The sequence below is a fragment of the Pongo pygmaeus genome, chromosome 10, assembly GCF_028885625.2.
Source record: "Pongo pygmaeus isolate AG05252 chromosome 10, NHGRI_mPonPyg2-v2.0_pri, whole genome shotgun sequence".
In the NCBI taxonomy this organism is placed as follows: domain Eukaryota; kingdom Metazoa; phylum Chordata; class Mammalia; order Primates; family Hominidae; genus Pongo; species Pongo pygmaeus.
In genome coordinates this window covers 12,971,494-12,992,759 of record NC_072383.2, presented here as the reverse complement: position 1 = coordinate 12,992,759, position 21,266 = coordinate 12,971,494, and the positions used below count along the sequence as shown (strand labels likewise).

At 43.4% G+C, this 21,266-nt stretch overlaps 1 protein-coding gene and 1 pseudogene across 3 annotated transcripts in view; both read left to right on the top strand.

The window, feature by feature from the left end:
- The first annotated feature begins 8,532 nt into the window (after window positions 1–8,532).
- DUSP16 (dual specificity phosphatase 16) overlaps window positions 8,533–21,266 on the top strand; it is a 100,591-nt gene continuing 87,857 nt past the window's right edge. The window contains exon 1 of one of the 3 annotated variants that reach the window (XM_063672446.1): window positions 8,533–8,616. The gene's annotated coding sequence lies outside the window, so the exon portion shown is untranslated. Of the gene's footprint in view, window positions 8,617–20,347; window positions 21,097–21,266 lie in introns of those variants that run through there. The other 2 variants (XM_054443738.2, XM_063672445.1) reach the window with 2 other exon arrangements.
- Window positions 16,009–16,591, top strand: LOC129010043 (large ribosomal subunit protein eL19-like; annotated as a pseudogene).

The following is a 21,266-nucleotide window of genomic DNA, read 5'->3' as shown; positions in this document are numbered from 1 at the left end:
TTCTCTATTCATATAGACTTCTTGCTCTTCTTTGCTGTCAAAATTTCCTCTAATCTGATCTCATACTAGACAATATTTCTGCCAGTGGCTATATTGTAATGGGAAGTTAAATGGACTTGGAGTTAGTGGATCTGCTTTCAAATCCTAGCCCTGTACTCAGCAGAGTGACCTTGGGCAATTCACTGACTCTCGAAACCTTGAATCCCCATTTGCAAAACTGGGGTGATAATACCTATGTCATAGGGAAGTTTATGAGATTGTAGTAATATCTGTGGAGACAGTTTAGCATTGTGCTCGGAACCCGTGTTTGGGCTGACTTACTTGGTTCAATACTAGGCTTTCCCACTCAGTAACTATGCGACCTGAAGCAAGTTCCTTAGCCTCTCTGGGTTTCATCAGTTTCATCTGTAAAATGGATACATTACCTATGAGGTAGCGTATACCTCATAGGTCTGTAGTGACAATTAAATGAGATAATATATGTAAAGCGCTTTAACACAGTGCAAGGCACATTGTAAACTTTAATAGGTGTAAACTATTATAATTGTACAGCAAGAGACCTAGTGTAATCAGCACTTGATATATGTTTGGTAAGTCTGTTTGTGTGAGACAGTGTCTCACTCTGTCACCGACATTGGTGTGCAGTGATCATAGCTTACTTGCAGCCTCGACCTCCCAGGATCAATCTGTCCTTCCACCTCAGCCTCCCAAGTAGCTGGGACTATAGGCGCGCACCTTCACACCCCGCTAAATTGTTTTGTATTTTTTGTAGAGAAAGGGTCTCACCATGTGTCTCAGGCTAGTCTTGAATTTTTGGGCTCAAGCGATCCTCCCCCTTCAGCCTCCCAAAGTGCTGGGATTATAGGCGTGAGCCACCGCGCCCAGCCTAAGTATGTTGATGAATTCATCTTATTCAGATGATCTTACTTCCCATTAATTTTTGCTATGTACATTCTTATGCCACCCTTCCTCCAGACAGGCTGACTGCTTTGGTTTTCCATGAATATATCTTTCACTTTTCCTGCCTTTGATAATGGTTTCCTATTATAATTTATAATTCATCACACGAAATAGTAGGTGCTATACCATTTCTAGAATGTCATAATTTCTCTTTCCTGCCAATCCAGATTCTTTCCATTTTTTAAGGTCTCTCCTAAACGTTGGCTTGGTGACCCTTTCCCTCATTACTTCTGTACTTATCAGTGTCTCATTTTTCTGAACCAATTACCCTTGGCTTAGCACTTGATGCCATTAATCTGTCCGGTACACTTAGCTACTGCTTCCTGTATATTCATTTTGTGTCTTCAACTAAAATGAAAACATTCCTCAATCCAGCCTTGTTTCAGAACATGCAGTAAATATATAGGACTATTATGTCTATTAGATCCAACATTCTAGAATAATTTTTCAGGTCTACAGCCTCTTATCAAAAGACTGGCCTATGAGGGTGGGCAGAGCGTTTGGGAATAAGAAGTTCCTGCTGCATTGGACAAGGTCCTTTGGCCTCTGGGCCATGTTGTCAGAGAAGTGCTTAAGCATAGGGGCCCCAAAGGTGAGGGTCTGGAATTAGACCATCAGACCATCCCTGACACAGACAGGAAAGTGTCCCCATTCAAATCTCATTCTTGCTGTGACAGGCTTTGCCTTTAACTAGTTTCTCAAACTTCTTGCACTTTTACACAACATTTGCCCTACAGAGAAACTGGTTTTGCATGAAACTTCCCATGGCTTGAAGCAAGTCTCCATGACGGTGTTTGCATACCATTGGGGTTTGATTCCTCCCATACATGCCAATAAAGATGAAGCGGCATTAAGATGACGTGATATGAAGGACATCACTGCAGCCTGCAAAGCAGAGAATGTTTGAACTATGTGAAAGAGTCATACCAGGATTTCACAATTACAGAGAAGGCCAAGAAAGACTAGTCAAGAATGCAAGGTGAATAACGCTGTCTCTGCTCCAGTTCTCACGGGTACTGTCGCCTCCACTGAACTCCCATTTCTCTGCACTCCTGTAGTACATATTATCTGGACTACACAATTCAGTCCTGCATTATACAGTGTCCTTCAAAAATTGCTTTGTGTGTTGTGTTCTCCCAGCTAGTTGTAAGTTTCTGGCAATATAGACCACATCTTATACTTCCTTGCTGTTGTATATAGAGCCTCGCAATACCATTTAACTCAGTGTTGGGCCCAATAAAATTCTCAACATAAGTGTTGACGGATTTGATTTTGGAAATGTAAATTTACAAAAAGTGGCCCTGCAAAGGAGAATGAGAAGACTCACTTCCTTTTGAGGGCTGTGGGCCTGGGAGTCCCATCATCATTTGCAGTGTTGCCAGCAGCAGCAGCCTCCTTTCACAAGACAGGGAGTCAGTACAGCACCGGTAGGACACGTGGTTTCAGTGCTTTCCCACTCAGGAGAAGACCACTCAGCACAGTGCTGGAGACCCTGCCCTGATTCCCCTTTCTCCTCCCAACCACAAAGGCCATGCAGGTAGAACTTGAGGGGCATCAGAGATTATCTGACTGAACTCCCTTGTTTTGTAGATGAGGAAACAAGGCAAGAGCAGCTGAGGGTGGTGGAGAGCATATGCATGGGCTTTGGAGTTAGGCAGTACTGGACTCTAATCCCAGTGCTGTTACCCTTTAGCTGTGCGATTGTGGGAGAGTCTGTTAACATCTCAGAGCCTTGATTTCCTCATCTTTAAAGTGTAACAATGGCGACCCACAGGAAATGTTGTAAAACTCAGTGAAATAATACATGCAAACACAGTGCTTGGCAATAATAGATGCTCAATACCTGTTGGGCTCTCTATTTTCCTTCTCTTGAGTCTCCTGCCCAAAGTCATAAAACAATTTAGTGCTAGCCTCTCCTGTTTTTCAAGCTGTTTTCTTTCAATCAGGTGCTAAATCTAGCCTCCTACCCACTAGAAAATTAGGATCAACCATTAACAAATTTTTTAATGCTGAAATTTATAACAAAATTTTTAATGCTCACCAGATGTGGTGGTTCATGCCTGTAATCCCAGCACTTTGGGAGGCCAAGGCAGGCAGATCACCTGAGGTCGGGAGTTTGAGACCAGCCTGACCAACATGGAGAAGCCCTGTCTTTACTAAAAATACAAAATTAGCTGGGCGTGGTGGTGCATGCCTGTAATCCCAGCTACTTGGGAGGCTGAGGCAGGAGAATTGCTTGAACCCAGGGGGCGGAGGTTGCGGTGAGCCAAGATCGTACCATTGCACTCCAGCCTGGGCAACAAGAGCGAAATTCCATCTCAAAAAAAAGAAAATTCAAGATTTGGACGTATTTATTTTGAGCACATTTATATACCTTGAGATAAAAGAACTTAAAAGATAGAAATACTAAATTTCAGTGTAAAATTCAAAGGCATTGAGGTTTTATCCATTTCCAACTACAAAGTTTGAACTTTTGGTACTCCTAAAATAGTACTCATGGCCTTTTACCCTAAGTTACAAAAATAAAAAAATTTCTGGCTTTGGTATATTTACGTGCTTTGCTTTGCAACCTGATATTTTTCACCTGTCTTTCTGAAGACATACTCTGCTGTCCATTAATCATCAATTGGATCTAAAATGAAAACACCGCTGTTGGGGTTCTGTTAAAAAAAATAGAAACTTTTTTTTTCTTTTAGACAGGGTCTCACTCTGTCACACAGTCAGTGGCACAACCATGGCTCACTGCAGCCTCAAACTCCTGGGCTCAAGTGATCCTCCCACCTCAGCCTCTTGAATAGCTGGGACTACAGGTATTACAGGTATACCCAGCTAAAAAAAAAAAAAATAGAAACATATTGGTAACAATCATGTGTAGTGGTTTCGTTTCAGAAATAAAATACACATTCAGTCAGGTGTGGTGGCTCATGCCTGTAATCCTGGCACTTTGGGAGGCTGAGGCGGGAGGACCACTTGAGCCCAGAAGTTTGAGACTAGCCTGGGCAACATAGTAAGACCCTCTCTTTCCAAAAAATAAATAAATAAATAAATAAATACGAAAATTAGCTGGACATGGTGGTATGTGCTTGTAGTCCCAGCTACTAGGGAGGCTGAAGTAGGAGGATTGCTAGAGCCTGCGAGGTTGAGGCTACTGTGAGCTGTGCTTGGGCCACCGCACACTAGCCTGGGTGACAGAAGAGCAAGACTCTGACTGGAAGAAAAAAAGAAATGGACATTCATATCATTTATAAAAGTGAATGGTTGATGATAAACCTTTTTTTCCCCCATACTGGAAAGGATTTCCTGAGATCATTATTTCTTTTTTTCTCTGCCTCAGCCTCCCGAGTAGCTGGGATTACAGGCGACTGCCACCACACCTGGCTAATTTTTGTATTTTTAGTAGAGACGGAGTTTCACCATGTTGGCCAGGCTGGTCTTAAACTCCTGAACTCGTGATCCACACACCTCGGCCTCCCAAAGTGCTGGGATTATAGGTGTGAGCCACTGTGCCCGGCCAAGATCATTATTTCTTTAAGAATTTTTAGTTAATAGTCATTGTATTTAGCTACAAATAAATCTTTAAGCATGGAACAGAATCAGACTTAGACCGGAAGAAAAATATTATCATGAAAGGCCTCCCAATTGTGATTATTACAATTATCATATTGTGATAGACGGTTCATGATTTAGAGGATCAGTTAGGTCCTGCAAGACAGAGAGACAAAGCAGGGGCAAATCTCCCTGGAGTTTTCTTTGTGGAGGGTATGGTAGGCAAAATGATGGTCCCCCAAAATATTCACATCAAAATTCTCAAAACCTGTCCTATTGTCATGTTACATGGCAAGGGAGATAAAGTTGCAAAGGGAATTAAGGTTGCTAGTCAGCAGATCTTAACATAGGGAGAGCATGCTGCGTTATCCAGGTGGACCCAATGTAATCACAACGGTCTTTAATAGGAGATGAGGGAGGCAGAAGTCAACCAGAGGGATGGCTGATGAGGTGAAAAGAACTCAAGCTGCTATTGCTGGTTTTGAAGATGGAGGAAGAAGGCCGTGAGCCAAGGAATGAAAGTGGCCTCTAGAAACTTAAAAGGGTGAGAGGGAATGGAGTATCCCCTAGAGCCTCCAGAAAAGAATGCAGCCCTGCTGACACCTTGATTTTATTAGGGAGACCATTTTGTACTTCTGAATTACAGAACTGTGAGACAGTACATCTGTGTTGTTTTCAGTCACTAAGTTTGTGGTAATTTGTTTAAGCAGTGATAGGAAACTAACACAGAAGGTCTCTCCAAACAAAGACTAACAGACCATCTTCCTCCAAAGATGCTGTTTGGCATTCTGGAATTTCACAAAACTATGAGTTACAAAGTTCCAAAGGGGACTGAGTCATGGGGAGAGGCTGAAAACCAAAGTTGTGGAGGCACAGTGATCAGCAGTCAGCAGAGAGTGCCTCTCATGTTTGACACCATAAAGAATGGAGAGGAAATAGAAACGAACTATTAACCTCAAGGAGAGACATGATTAATAGCAATACTTGGTATTTATGGCCAGGTGCAGTGGCTGAGCACTTTGGGAGACTGAGGCGGGCAGATTGATTGAGCCCAGGAGTTCGAGACTAGCCTGGGCCATAAGACAAAAACCCCGTCTCTACAAAAAGTACAACAATTAACAGTTTATTAGTGGGAAGCGCCTGTGGTCCCAGCTACTTCAGGAGGCTGAGGTGGAGGATCACGTGAGCCTGGGAGAGGTTGAGGCTGCAGTGAGCCGTGATAGTACCACTGCATTCCAGCCTGGGAAACAGAGTGAGACCCTGTTCAAAACAAAACAAAACAAAACAACTCGGTATTTATATCACATCTTATGTTTTATTATTTATTTATTTATTTATTTTGAGACGGAGTTTCACTCTTGTCGCCCAGGCTGGAGTGCAATGGTGTGTTCTCTGCTCACTGCAACCTCCACCTCTTGGGTTCAAGCGATTCTCCTGCCTCAGCCTCCTGAGTAGCTAGGATTACAGGCGTCCACGACCAGGCCCGGTTCATATTTTTGTATTTTTAGTAGAGACAGGGTTTCACCATGTTGGCCAGGCTGGTCTTGAACTCCTGACCTCAGGTGATCTGCCCGCCTCAGCCTCCCAAAGTGCTGGGATTACAGGCATGAGCCTCCATGCCTGACCTTATTTTAGATAGTCTCATTTAATTCTCCCATCAATGCTATGAGGTAGAAATTTTTATTACTCCATTTTGTAAACAAGAAAACGTGAAGCTAAGAAAATTATTTTTCCTGCAATTAGACAACAGTAAGTGGAAGAGTTGGGATTCAAACAGATCTGTCTGGTTCCAAAACCTTTAAATGCTTCACTACTTTGGTATCTGTCCTACCAGAGCCACTCAGCCAGGAAGTGTACGATATGTAGAGATTGCTTATTAGATCAGGTAATTTCTGCTCGTTAAGTGGAGGTTACGGGCAGACATGTGGACATTGTGCAGTGGTATCCACCCTCCAGGTGTCTGCTTCTCGTGAACATGAAGTCTTCCTAAAATGTACCCACTGTCAAACATCACTGCCAGTGGTGGCTTCTTGCTGAACATTAATCGACTGTCCACCATAAACCTAAATTTGACATGTCTAAAATACAGCTCAACTCTACCTCTCTACCTCAATCAGACCTTTCTCCCGACTTTCCTATTTCTTTTAAGAATTTCATTATTCTTAAACCCAGCCATGTAGATTCAACATCTATACAAACTATGACAGCCACTATTAGCTAAGAATGCATTCCTGTTTTTGTGCTAAGCATTTTAGATGTCATCCATTTAATCCTCCCAACAACCCTATGAGGAAGGTACAATTGTTAACCCCATTTGATAGATGAGGAAATTGAAGCTTATGTAAATTGCCAAAGGTGACACCTTAGCATCATCTTTCATTACTCATCTCCTTCACCTTCCATAGCTCGTGAGTCACCAAGTCCTGTCAATTCACCCTCTGTATTGTTTCTTGTGTTTGTTGCTTTCTTTCCATGTCCATTGTCACTGTACCAGTCTTGCCCGTTTTTGACCTATGCCTGAATTGCTACCATAGCCCAATATGGTCTTCCTTGTTCTATAACCTCCTTCCTCGCATCTTTCTAATTTGCTTTGGTCAGAGTAAGCCACCTGAAGTCCCACTTTTATTCCATCTATCTTCAAGTTCAAACCTTTAAACTGGAAAAGATACACCCAAATGTCCCCAGAGGTAATCTTTGGAGAGTGTTATGGTAGCAATATTTTTTAAAGAAATTAAATAATTTAGCTATATTAAAAGTAAAAGAAAAATGTGTAACAACGATGTGTTGAAATGATAGGACAAGATGCATATAAAGATTAGCAACTATTGTACCCTATAAAATGTGTGGTTCTAGCCTTGGGGAACTCTCACTGGCCATCTGACCATCTCAAATATGCAAATCCTTTTTTGAGAGGCAAATCTTCTCATAGAAAGAACAGTTATGTAAATGTGTTTAATGTTTTCCATGTACTTATACATTTTATTATTAGTATTAAAATAACAAGTGTACGTGGAAGAAAAAAAACTCAATCAAAATACTACCAAAGGAAAATAGTAACTATGGGTGGGGAAGGATGTGTTAATTAATTTGATTGTGGTAATCATTTCACAGTATATATGTATATCAAATATTCGTATTGTATACCTTGAATTATATAATTTCTATTTGTCAATTATGCCTCAGTAAAGCTACTGAAAAAAGAAAAAAAATTCCAACAAAGGATAAAACAATACAACAATTTATCTCTCAAGGTAACTATTGAATAAGGTGTTTTGTATATTTTTCTTTACACGTCTCTGTAATTTACAGACTTTTTTGTTGTTGTTGTTGTTGTTGTGACAGAGTCTCTTACTCTGTTGCCCAGGCTGGAGTGCAGTGGCACAATCTTTGCCTGTGCCACCACGCCCGGCTAAATTTTTATTTTTTTAAGTAGAGACAGGGTTTCGCCATTTTAGCCAAGCTGGTCTGAAACTCTTAACCTCAAGCGATCTGCCCACCTCTGCCTCCCAAAGTGCTGGGATTACAGGCATGAGCCACTGCGCCCAGCCAATTTACAGACTTTCTACAATGAACATGTATTGCTTTATAATAAAACATAAGGTCAATAAAGCATAATGTAAACAAAGGAACCAAACTCTCCATCATTCCCTGCTACTTATAATATAAAGTCTAAATTCTTTGACTGAGGCCTGATGTAATTTGGCCCAAACTGCTTTCCAGGCTTATTATATACTCATAAATTTAATGTTCCGCATCAGGTAAACTATTTTAAACACAATTTTTCCTGCTGTATCTCTGACTTGTGCTTCTTTTTTCTTCCTGAAATGAGCTTCCCCTTTCTCTTTCAATATCCCAACTCAATCTATTGTTCAAGGTCTCAGACCCACGGAAAGCCTTTCCTAAGAAGGAAGGAGTCAGTATGTAGTATTTACTATGTGTGCTAGGCCCTCTACTTGGAGCTTAACTTGGTACTTCATCTAACCCTCACAATAACTCTGGAAGGTTGATGTTATCTTCATTTTGCAGATGAGGAGACTATGTTTCCCTCAAGCCACACAGCCAGTGTGTGGTGGAGCTGGAATTTGTCACTGGCTGAATCTTCTGCCCCAGGTCAGCAAGTTCTCATCTTTTCTAACTTTTGTAGCTCATATCTGAATGATAAGTTTTACCAGTAATCACAGAAGTGCATTCTAAGACAGTGGCATTTCTTATAATGTTATTTTTACCTAAGTTTGTGGTAATTTTTATTGGTGGTAACTTATATTTGTATTTTTGTTTATCTTCTCAACAAAAGCTCCTTTTGGGAAAACTTGGGTTTGAGTCCTAACTTGCTACTAGCTATTTGTCTTTGAGCAAACTCTTTAACTTTTTTCAGCCTCAGTTTCCTCCACTGTAAAATACAAAATAATAATATCTAACTCTTGTGGGTTATGAGAGTTAAAAGCCCAGAATATTCCTTGTACAAAAGAGCTGCCTGTGGTGTATTTGATTTGACATGATGATAGTTTATTTTCAAATCCATTACATTTCTAGTTTCTTTATAGTAACTAGAAATATAGTAAACCACTATAGTGGTTTGAGATTTTTTTTTTTTCCAAGACGGAGCCTCGCTCTGTCACCCAGGCTGGAGTGCAGTGGCGCGATCTCGGCTCACTGTAACCTTAGCCTCCTGGGTTCAAGCAGTTATCCTGCCTCAGCCTCTTGAGTAGCTGGGATTACAGGCGTTCACCACCACACCCAGTTAATTTTGTATTTTTAGTAGAAATGGGGTTTCATCTTGTTGGCCAGGCTGGTCTTGAACTCCTGACCTTGCGATCTGCCTGCCTTGGGCTCCCAAAGTGCTGGGATTACAGGCGTGAGCCACTGTGCCCAGCCGAGATATTCTTAAAACTCAGTGACCTAAACTAGGGGAAGAGATCTTTTGTGTCAAGATAATAGAAAATTGACTACATAAACTTTAAAAGTATTTTTAATTAAAATTGGTTTTCTGCTTTTTGGTCAGAATATCCCATCTGCTGTTTAACCAACATTGAACAAGAGGTTCAGTTACTGGTTAAAGACTGTTCCTAAGGTAAATGTTTACATTTATAAACATGAATGTTGTGACTGAATGTTGTCACTGTTAGTCCAGAAAGCCACTGTGAATTTAAAAACTTAGTACACTGAGACATATGTTTACTCAGAAAATGAAAAAAACATTAAAAAATCTCTGGCCTTCAAAAACAGCAATTTTAAGAAACAGATTATTTATATCAGAAAAAAAGGAAGCCAGGCACAGTGGTTCATGCCTGTAATCTCAACACTTTGGGAGGCTGAGGCAGGAGGATTGCTTGAGTCCAGGAGTTCTAGACCAGCCTGGGCAACAAAGCAAGACTCTGCCTCTACAAAACAAACAAACAAACAAACAAAATTAGCTGGGCATGATGGCACATGCCTGTAGTCCCAGCTACTCAGGGGGCAAGAGGACCACTTGAGTCCAGAAGGTTGAGGCTACAGTGAGCCATGAAGGTGCCACTGTGTTCCAGCCTGGGTGACAGAGTGAGACCCTTTCGAAAAGAAAGGGAAAGGGAAAGGGGAAGGGGAAGGGAATTACTGTATTCATTCCAATTATTTTCTTCAGGGTCAGATCCCAGCACTTTGGGAGGGTGAGCCGGGTAGATCGCCTGAGGTCAGGAGTTTGAGACCAGTCTGGCCAACATGGCGAAGCCCTGTCTCTACTAAAAATACAAAAATTAGCCGGGTGTGGTGCACATGCCTGTAATCCCAGCTACCTGGGAGGCTGAGACAGGAGAATTACCTGAACCTGGGAAGCAGAGGTTGCAGTGAGCTGAGATCACACCATTGCACTCCAGCCTGGGCAACAGAGTGAGACTCCATCTCAAAAAAAAAAAAAAAGAAATTGTTCATAATTTTTTGGCTTTTACAGCATCTTTATTACCATTCTTTAATTTTTCAATTCCTGCACAGATTTTTTATTTATTTATTTATTTATTTGGAGATGGGGTCTCTCTCCGTCACCTAGGCTACAGTGCAATGGCACAATCTTAGCTCACTGTAATCTGGAACTCCTGGGCTCCAGCAATCCTCTTGCTTCAGCATCCTCAGTAGCTGGGTCTATAGGTGCATGCCACCGTGCCTAGCTAATTAAAAAAACAATTTTTTTTGGTAGAGACAGGGTCTCACTATGTTGCCCAGCCTGGTCTTGCACTCTAGGCTTCAAGTGGTCCTTCCACCTCAGCCTCCTGAGTAGGTAGGCCTACACACATGTGTCATCACACCTGGCCTTTCTGCACAGACTTTCTAGTAAAGGTGCTGTAACACCTTTACTTGCCAAACTGAATTAGATTTAATTTCATTCTGAAGTTTGTGAGAGTTGAACATAATCCTAGGATAATTGTGGAGGCAGAATAAAAAATTAGGGGCCAGGCATGGTGGCTCACACCTGTAATCCCAGCACTTTGGGAGGCGGAAGTGGGCGGATCACTTGAGCCCAGGAGTACAGGACCAGCCTGGGCAACACGGCGAAACCCAGTTTCTACTAAAAATACAAAAAGTAGCCAGGTGTGGTGGCACATGCCTGTAGTTCTAGCTACTTGGGAGGCTGAAGCAGGAGGATTGCTTGAGCCTGGCAGGTGGACGTTGCAGTGAACCAAGATGGCCCCATTGCACTCTAGCCTGGGTGACAGAGTGAGACTCAAAAAAAAAAAAAAAAAAAAAAAAATAGGTATTTGCCACTTAAATTTAAATTTTTGGTGAGTTGTGAATCAACAATTGAGAAAAATTATAAGCAACTGCTAATCTTTTTAGCCTTTTATTTACTATTTTCCCTACCACCACCATTTTTTTTAATTGTAAAAGTAATTTTCAGCCTTTTAAAAGATAAATACACCTGAGGTTAGAAATGACAATTCTATTATTATTAATATTTTACTTCACAGTTATTAAAAGACTTGTCAAAATACCCTGACAAGAGCTGTAAGTGTGTGTTCCATCTAATATTGAAAATAAAGTTTGGGCTGTAAGTAGTAAAAATCTCTCCTGAGATTGCAACTAAGAAATTCTCATTTCTCATTTGTCTAATCCCTATTTGTTATGAATTGTTTTATTAAAACAAAACAAAACCTTAGACTGCTTGGCAAGTCATTAGGATTTTTGTAGGGTTTAAATATTCTACATCTGCCTCTAACAAGATTATCCGACTTTTCTCCTTCTCTGAACAATCTTCTTGAAAGAGTGGTTTGTATTTCACAGTTTCCATTTTATTCCTTCTTACTCCTTCTTCGGCTCATTGCAATCTTGCCTTTGCAAGACCGCCTTCAGCAAAAACCACTCTCTCCCCAGTCAATTTATTGCTAAATCAAAGAAATACATTTTCGTCTTTATCTTATGGGACTTCCCTGAGGTATTAACCCACCAGAAACACATTCTTGCCCTGCTTGAAACTTTCTTGGCTCTCTTTCTGTAACAGCCATTTTCACTGCTTTCCTTTCTACTTCTCTAGTTTCTCCTTCTCAGTCTCCCTACGAGCTTTTTTTTTTTTTTTTGGATGGAGTTTTGCTCTTTTTGCCCAGGCTGGAGTGCAATGGTGCAGTCTTGGCTCATTGCAGCCTCCGCCTCCTGGGTTCAAGTGATTCTCCTGCCTCAGCTTCCTCAGTAGCTGGGATTACAGGCATGTGCCACCACGCCCAGCTAATTTTTGTGTTTTTAGTAGAGACAGGGTTTCACCATGTTGGCCAGGCTGGTCTCGAACTCCTGACCTCAGATGATCCACCCGCCTTGGCCTCCCAAAGTGCTGGGATTATAGGCGTGAGCCACTGCGCCCAGGCTATGAGCTTCTTTAAACCTCACAATTCCCTTGATTGCCAACATTTTTTTTTTGCCTCACTTTCCCTGTGGTCACATCCACCATTCATGTCTACAACTAAATATGGTGAATGAATCCAAAATCCTTCTCTTACCCAGACACTGCCTCTGACCTTCGGACATTGACAAATGCAATAGCTCACTCCTCTTGAGGTTCCATAGGCCCCTTGAACTTGATATGCTTAAAATTCAATTTCTTACCTTTTCTCTCCCCAAAATAAGCAGCACCACCATCCACTCATTTGCTCAGAAACCTGGGAGTTACCCTTGACACTGCTTTTCCCCTTAATAGCTCATGTCTAATCGGTCGCAAGGTCCTTTTGATTCTAGCTTTTCATCTTCTATCTGTCTTCTCATTTCCATTTGGTTCTCTAACTCGTACAATTGTTTCCTGTCTTGCTTTACATCTGCCCCACCTAACCATTCTTTATATGGAAAGGTGTGAATCTGATCTTTCTTGTTCAAAAATTTTTCAATGGCTCCTCCATTGCTTGCCTTGAAAAAAGTCCAAATCGTTTGATATTTTAGACAGGGTTTCACTGTGTTGCCCAGCCTGGAGTGCAGTGGCACAATCACAGCTCACTGCAGCCTTGACTTCCTGGGCTCAAGTGATCCTCCTGCCTCAGCCTCCTGAGTAGCTGGGACTACAAGCATGTGCCTCCCCACCTGGCTAATTTTTTTTTGTTTTATTTGTTTGTTTTTTGAGACAGAGTTTCACTCTTGTTGCCCGGGCTGGAGTGCAATGGTACGATCTTGGCTCACTGCAACCTCTGCCTCCCGGGTTCAAGCAATTCTCCTGCCTCAGCCTTCCGAGTAGCTGGGATTACAGGCATGCGCCCCACGCCTGGTTAATTTTTTATATTTTTTTAGTGGAGACAGGGTTTCTCCCAGGCTAGTCTCAAACCCCCAACTTCAGGTGATCCACCCTCCTCGGCCTCCCAAAGTGCTGGGATTACAGGTGTGAGCCACCATGCCCGGCCACACCTGGCTAATTTTTTTAAAGTTTTTTTGTAGAGACGAGGTCTGGCTATGTTGCCCAGGCTGTTCTCGAACTCCTGAGCCCAAGTGATCTGCCTGCCTTAGCCTCCCAAAGTGCTAGGATTACAGGTGTGAGCCACTGTGTCTCACTGGCAAGTTAACTGTAAACTGGGAAAATTAATAGTTATGAGAATTAAATGAGGTAATATTTAATAAATGCTATTATTTATTATTATGATTAATATCTTCATTCATGTTTTTGAAAATAGTACTATCACTTCCTTAAGGTAAATTCTTTTTTTTTTTCTTTTTTTTGAGATGGAGTCTAGCTCTAGCTCTGTCATCCAGGCTGTAGCACAGGGGAGCCATCTCGGCTCACTGGGCTCACTGCAACCTCTGCCTCCCGGGTTCAAGCAATTCTCCTGCCTCAGCCTCCCGAGTAGCTGGGATTATAGGCATCTGCCACCACTCCCGGCTAATTTTTGTATTTTTAGTAGAGACGGGGTTTCACCACGTTGGCCAGGCTGGTCTCGAACTCCTGACCTCGTGATCTACCCGCCTCGGCCTCCCAAAGTGCTGGGATTACAAGCATGAGCCACCGCACCCAGCCAAGATAAATTTGTAAAATAGAATTGTTGGGTATGCATTTTTAAAGACTTTCGTAAGCATATTGCCAAACTGCCCTCCAGAAGAGTTATACCTGTTTATATTCTCACCAGTGCTAATGAGAAAGTCTGTTTCTCCATATTGTTAACTCAATTGTGGGATTACCGGTTTTTAAAATAACTGCCAAATTGATAAGTGAAAAATCGCCTAGTTTTTGTAACTTATTGAGTCTGTTTAACAAATCTGCCGCAGAAAGATCAGATATAGACTGATAATATAGAGTGTTGGCCGGGCTGGTCTCGAACCCCTGACCTCAGGTGTCAGACTGGCCAAAATGGTGAAACCCCGTCTCTACTAAAAATACAAAAATTAGCCAGGTGTGGTGGTGCATGCGTGTAATCCCAGCTACTCAGGAGGCTGAGGCAGAAGAATCACTTGAACTTGTGAGACGGAGATTTCAGTGAGCCGAGATCGCGCCACTGCACTCCAGCCTGGGTGACAGAGCGAGACTCCGTCTCAAAAAAAAAAGTGTTACTGCTATTTACTTTGTTTTGATTGTACATCTTAACATTCATGTTTTTCATCTCCTTCAGGACTGAGAACTTATACATTTTTGAACTCCTTTACTTCCCTCTTTCCTTCCAGTTCCTTAGGAATGAGCATGCACTTGTGTAATTGAGTTGAATAAAATTTAACGCATATTTCCTATTAAACTTTAAAGCTCAATAGTCCAGTTTCTTTGTATACCTTTCCATGGGGAGCACAGAGTGCTGTGCTGAGTGTTGGTGACCTGTTTGGAATTCCTCTTTAGTCCCTAACTAGCTATACAACCTTGGGCAAGTCGTTTAACCTCTCTGGACCTTCATTTTCTTACATGTAATGTAAGTGAGATGGTACCAGGTAATTTCCTAGGTATCTTCTAGTTCTCACATCACGCAGGTTAACATTTTTCTTCCAAGAAGTTCCTTCCTACTCTGCTGGCAATATTGCCCTCCTCCAACATAGTGTCATCTCTGAGGCAGAACTTGCTTCTTTCTAGAACTGTAATTTGTTCAGTGTCATGAACCCTAAGATAACAGCAGCAACTACTATCCCAGAAGTATAGCCAAGACTTTAATGTGAAGTAGGTCTTATTCGCTTTTTTTGTGTGTGTGATAAAATCCTTTGAAAATTTGTTGCAGCTGTGCATGTGGTTCATGCCTGTAACCCCAGCACTTTGGGAGGCTGAAGCAGGAGGATGGTTTGAGCCCAGGAGTTCAAAAGCAGCCTGGGCAACAAAGCAAGACCCCATCTCTACAGAAAAAAAGTTTTATTTATTTATTTATTATTTTTTTGAGATGGAGTCTTGCTCTGTCGCCCAGGCTGAAGTGCAGTGGCGTGATCTCGGCTCACTGCAAGCTCCCGGGTTCACGCCATCCTCCTGCCTCAGCCTCCCGAGTAGCTGAGACTACAGGCGCCCGCCACCACACCCGGCTAATTTTTTGTATTTTTAGTAGAGACGGGGTTTCACCGTGTTAGCCAGGATGGTCTTGATCTCCTGACCTCGTGATCTGCCCGCCTCGGCCTCCCAAAGCACTGGGATTACAGGCATGAGCCACCGCGCCCGGCCAAAAGTTTTAAAAATTAGCCAGGCATAGTGGTTTGCACCTGTACTCCTAGTTACTTGGGAGGCTGAGGCAGGAGGATTACTTGAGCCCTGGAGTTTGAGACTGCAGTGAGCCATGATTATGTACTCCAGCCTCGGCGGTAGGAGACCCCATCTCATTAAAAAGGAAAAGAAAAGAAAATCTGTTGAAAGCTAGGGACCCACTCACAGAAAAACATGTATAAGCATATATACACAAAACTTTAGGGGGCTCTTAGACCTTCTGGAGCCCATCTATATACTCTCTAGGAATCCACACATCCTAGGCTAAGAACATTTGACTTAGGAACATTCAAAGGATCCTTGGAGATTAACAAAATTGTCAAAAACACTCTCTTCCTATTGGAAAAGGGAGCTGCTATATTATATACAAAATAGAGAATATTAAAACTGTTTTTGCTGGTGCAGCTGAAGCCATGCATATGCTCAGGCTTCCGAGGAAGTTTTCCCCTAGCGTCTTTTGCTGTGGCAAAAAGAAGTTCTGGTTGGCTCCCAGAGACCAATGTTAACTCCCATCAGCAAATCCAGAAGCTGATCAAACATGGGCTGATCATCTGCACGCCTGTGCCTGTCCATTCCCAGGCTCCTTGATGCCAGAAAAACCTTGGACCACCGGAAGGGCAGGCACCTGGGCATAGGTAAGCAAGAAGGTACAGCCAATGCCCAAAGGCCAGGGAAGGTAACCTCGATAAGGAGAATGAGGATTCTGTGCCAGCTTCTTAGAAGATACTGTGAATCTAAGAAGACTGATTGCCACATGTATTACACTCTGTACCAGAAGGTGAAAGGGATTGTGTTCAAAAACAAGCGTATTCTCATGGAATTGTCCGCAAGCTGAAGGTAGACAAGTCCCGCAAGAAGCTCCTGGCGTACCAGGCTGAGGCCTACTGGCCTAAGACTAAGGAAGTGTGCAAACCTCATGACGAGTGCCTCCAGGCCAAGAAGGAGGAAATCATCAAGATGTTGTCCAAGGAGGAAGAGACCGAGAAATAAAGCTCCTCCTTCTTGTCTATACATAGTGGCCTCAGTAATTACATAGACCATTCAAATAAAACAGGCTTTTATCTGCTTGAAAAAAAACCCAACTCTCTAAAACCCAACCTTTTATGCTTAATTAATTGCAAATATCCTCTTCATAAATCAGATCATGTACTAACTGCTTAAATCTTTTAGAATAGAATCTGAACTCCATACACTATAAGGTACTACATAATCTGGCTCCTGCCCACCCTTGTTTTATACTTTTGTGCCCCACTGGCTTCCTTTGGCTCTGGGAACACACCAACTCTCTACAAGTCACTCTGTTTCTGCTGAAGGGTCTTAGAGTGACCTGTTTTCTCTACCCTGACCACTTCCCCTGTTGCCATCCTTAAGGTCTCAGTTCAAATGTCCCCTCTTCATTTGAACTTCCCCCACCACCTTCACCCCTACCCCAAGTCATTCACTATCACCTCACCCAGTTTTTTTCCCTGTGTAGTCCATCTTGTCACAGTCCAGGCTGTGGTTTTTGTTTATTGCCTTATTGTCTTCTCTCTCCACTTGAATGTTAGTTTCATGAGATAGGGAGTCTTACCTATCTTATTTATAACCATATTCCCAGAGCTAGGTGCACTGCCTGACACATACGGGTAGTAGGCACTCAATCACTGTTTGTCAATGAATAAACTTCAGCCAGGGATGGATTAAGTAAGACCTTAAGAGGTTCTAAACACTAAGGATTATGGTGCTTCTCCCCCATATTTAATTATAACTAGCAATTTTGGTGCTCCTTCCCCATATTTAACTCTTAACTAAAAAACAGTGCTAAACCACACACTTACATGTACTGAAGCAAAAATAGCTTCCTTCTAGATTATCTGATTGTAAACCTTGAACTCCCTGCCTTGCTGGTGCCCTAAGTGTATGTGCTCTTCCTCTGTCCTGGGGGAATCTAGCACTCACTCAGTCCTCTAGATGTGTTGGACACCGTTTTAGTTTAAGATTGCCTATGACTACAAAAAACCTTGCTGGGATATTGATGAAAATTATGTTAAATCTATAGATCAATTTGGGAAGAAATGACATCTTTATTGATTATTCCAATCCATGAATATAGTATGCCATTCCAATTATTTGTCTTCTTTAATTTCTTTCATCAGCATTTTATAATTTTCAGCACACAGATCTTGTACATGTTTTGTTAGATTTATATGTAAATATTTCACATTCTTTGGAGCAATTGTAAATGGTTCTGTTTTTAATTTCTGTTTCCACATATTTATTGTTAGTATGCAGAAAACCTTTCTTAGTAAAAGAAAGAAATGTACTCTTCGGTGAAGTAAACTTGTTTAGTGGTTTCCCCTTCATCTGCTGGGCAGGTAACAATCTATTTATCCTAACATTCAAGTACCTCCACAATGTGCCTCTATATCTCTTAAATTTAACCTCATACCTAATTGCTAAATACCGATTTCTACTGCTGCTGGAAGGGTTTACTCTTCTCTCACCTGAATACACCTTACTCGTTATTCATTCCACCTCCATGTCTTGGCTCATTGCCATTTGCCCTCTGGAATCTTCCCTCCACTGGCTTCTTCACTGCAAACTAAATCTGAACTATCCTTCAAGGATAAGGTCAAAACTCTTTATAAGGTGCCTTCCCTGATAATCCCAGCCTACATTGCTCCTTTTCTCCCCTGATTCTTTTTTTTTTTTTTTTTTGAGATGGAGTCTCACTCTGTTGCCAGGCTGGAGTCTGGAGTGCAGTGGTGCGATCTTGGCTCACTGCAACCTCCGCCTCCTGGGTTCAAGTGATTCTTCTGCCTCAGCCTCCTGAGTAGCTGGGACTACAGGCGCCCACCACCACGCCCGGCTAATTTTTGTATTTTTAGTAGAGACGGGGTTTCACCATGTTGGCCAGGATGGTCTCGATCTCTTGACCTTGTGATCCACCCACCTCGGGCCTCCCAAAGTGCTGGGATTATAGGCTTAAGCCACCACGCCCGGCCCCCTGACTCTTTTAACCAATGTTGTACATCACTCAATCATTGATTTCGTTTTTAATGAGCTTTAATATACATCTTGTTTCCAGAAATAGATGAAATACCCTGAGAGGTTTCTATGATAGCTATGATGGCACCACATCATACATTACACAAACTTAATTGTGTAACTGAGGAAAGGGGAGAAACGTTTCAAGCCATGTCAGTTAAAGCAAGGTTACTGGAACTTTGGCATGCAAAGGGGATACCATTAATTCTCATGAATCTTTCCTCCAGGCAAGATCCATGCTCTGTACCACTAGTAAAAGGACTATCTTCTTCCTTCCTAAAAATCCCAACACCTCCAACAAAGGTCTACAGTTACATTTTTAGGTGTTTCCTGGTAGAGCATAAATAATCCCAAAGAAGCTGCAGTAACACCTCCTGGCCACCAGAGGACAGGGAGCAGTGGGAGAGATTTGCTTCCCCTAGCAGAAGTCTTCAAGAGGCCAGAGGCACAGGCTCAAAGTTGCTTCTCCATCTGTGGCCTTCAGGCTTTACCTACTACTGCCAGAGGTGCTAGGGTACCTCCCATCTTCAAATGGGCTTTTTTCCCCTCCTATAAAAGATGGGCCAGAAGTTCCCAGGGCCATACCCCGCAACACTAACCTTCAATGATTACCAATCATAAGGAATGCCCTTTAGTTGCAGGACTTAAAGGCAGAAAAGTAGTAACAGGGGTGTATTATCTTTCTAACCCACCCAAACCTGCTTATCGGTTCTTTTGCTAGTGGAAAAACGTGCTTTAGGCAGGGTGCACATGGATATCCCACAACAAACAGTGCCTTTAGGGTCTAGTGTCCCAATCCGGCACATTGTAAATGGAATATTTGAAGAGTTAGATTATTCCTACACATAAATTCTGGCTCATGGAGCAGTCCACTCGCAGGGTGCTTTTCCGTCATTAATCACATCTCTGTTATGTGATATCCACGTGAGTACTTCTCAGTAGAAGCAGCTTCATGCTCAAATGCTCAAAGAACATTGGAATAAAGCTCCGATTGTCCTATTCAGTGATTCCAAGTCCTGGTTTGTCACCACCTCAGGTCTCTCGTTTTCCAAAGTGCGTAATGTCATCTCAAAACAGAGATTTTAATGAATTCAAATAATAAAATGCACGAGGTATGTGGAGTTAAATCAACAAGGGTTTTGTACCTCTCAAGAGGCGGTTAACCCCTGGTCTTATTTAAAGATGTTTCTGCGCTGCCTCCAGTAGAAAACATTTTTAAAGAAAATGTAGGCTGCTTATCCTTGTATTTGTAAATATAAGCAAAGTAAAATAATGTAGGAACATTTATGTGGGGGCTTTCAACCATAAACATATAGATAGCTGAATGCCTGACAACAGTAGTGTGATTTTTCTTGAAGTACCTGTAACTTCTCTCCTGAGAGATGGCAGAACCTTGCCTTTTGCATTCGCCAGACTTTTTACAGAGCGATTGTAATTCTCTCAAATCAGTGTTTGCGTTTTTTGACGTTGGTGAGGCAGCTGGAAACAGCTCAAGGAGGAGGGAAAGGTTCTGCGTCTGGGTGAGGAGAAAACCTTCCGATACCTGTTGGGGCGCAGCACTGGAGGCGGACACCTCGGCCCGGGGGTCGGGGCCGCGAGCCCGGGGTGAGGGCGGGCGCGCGGGCGCCGAAGGAGAAGGAGGAGGAGGGGGAGGAGGCCGCGGGGCCGCCTCCTCTGGCAGCTCCGGCTCCTCCCAGCGGCGCCCGCGGAACCTGCCTCAGAGTCGCCGGACTCTGGAAGGGAACACGACCTGACCCCTCCCCGAGCGGCCGGAACGAGGAGCGGAGCCGCGCTCTGGGCTCGGGCGGCCGCGGGATGGGCGGGCGCGCGGCCCCGCCCGGCGCCCACCGCCCTGCCCTCGCCTGTCTCCTCCTTTCCCCGGGGCTCCGCTGAGTTCATTCACTGGGATTGGTTTCAAGTGACGCCATCTCTTTATTTTTAAACCAATGACCTCATCCGCGCTTGAAGTTTCCTGACCAGCGACTCTTTCTCTTTCCCCCAACCCCCCACCCCACCCCCCCGCCTTTCCCCCTCTTTCTATGTATCAGTGTTTGGGGGGCTTTAATCAGTTTTTAAACGATTATTACCACCTCTCCCTCTCCCCCAACCCCCCCTTTCACAACGCGGCCCCCCACCTTTACCTCCCTAAGTTCTTCATCTCTTTCGACATTTTTTTTTGAAGGCTGATTGGGGGGGAGGGTGGAAGAGAAAGAGTGAAGAAAAGTTGCGAGCGTCTCCTCTCTTCCTAAGCTTCCCGCCCCCACCCACCCCTCAGAGAAGGAGAAGATAATATAGTGAAAAGAAGAGGAGGAGGAAAGCGACGGGACGGGACGCGAGCGGGAGCGCAGCCGCCCTCTCGGCTCCGCGGCGGCGCCTCGCAAGCCCGGGAGGCGAGGGGGGCCCGAGGGGAGACGCCGTGACAACTTTCGTTTCCTTCTGAGGGAATTGGGAGGTCGGCGGCCCCAAAAGTAAGTGGCCTTGGCGGGCCGCGCGGGGTGTGCGGGCGGGAGGGTGCGGGGCCCGGGGCGCCCTCCCGCCCGGCCGCATGGACGCTCCGCAGCGCGCCCCGACTCCCGGTGCCGGGCGCCGCGCTCTAGCCCTGCCGGCTCTGCCTTCCCGGGCGTACCGGCCACCCTTT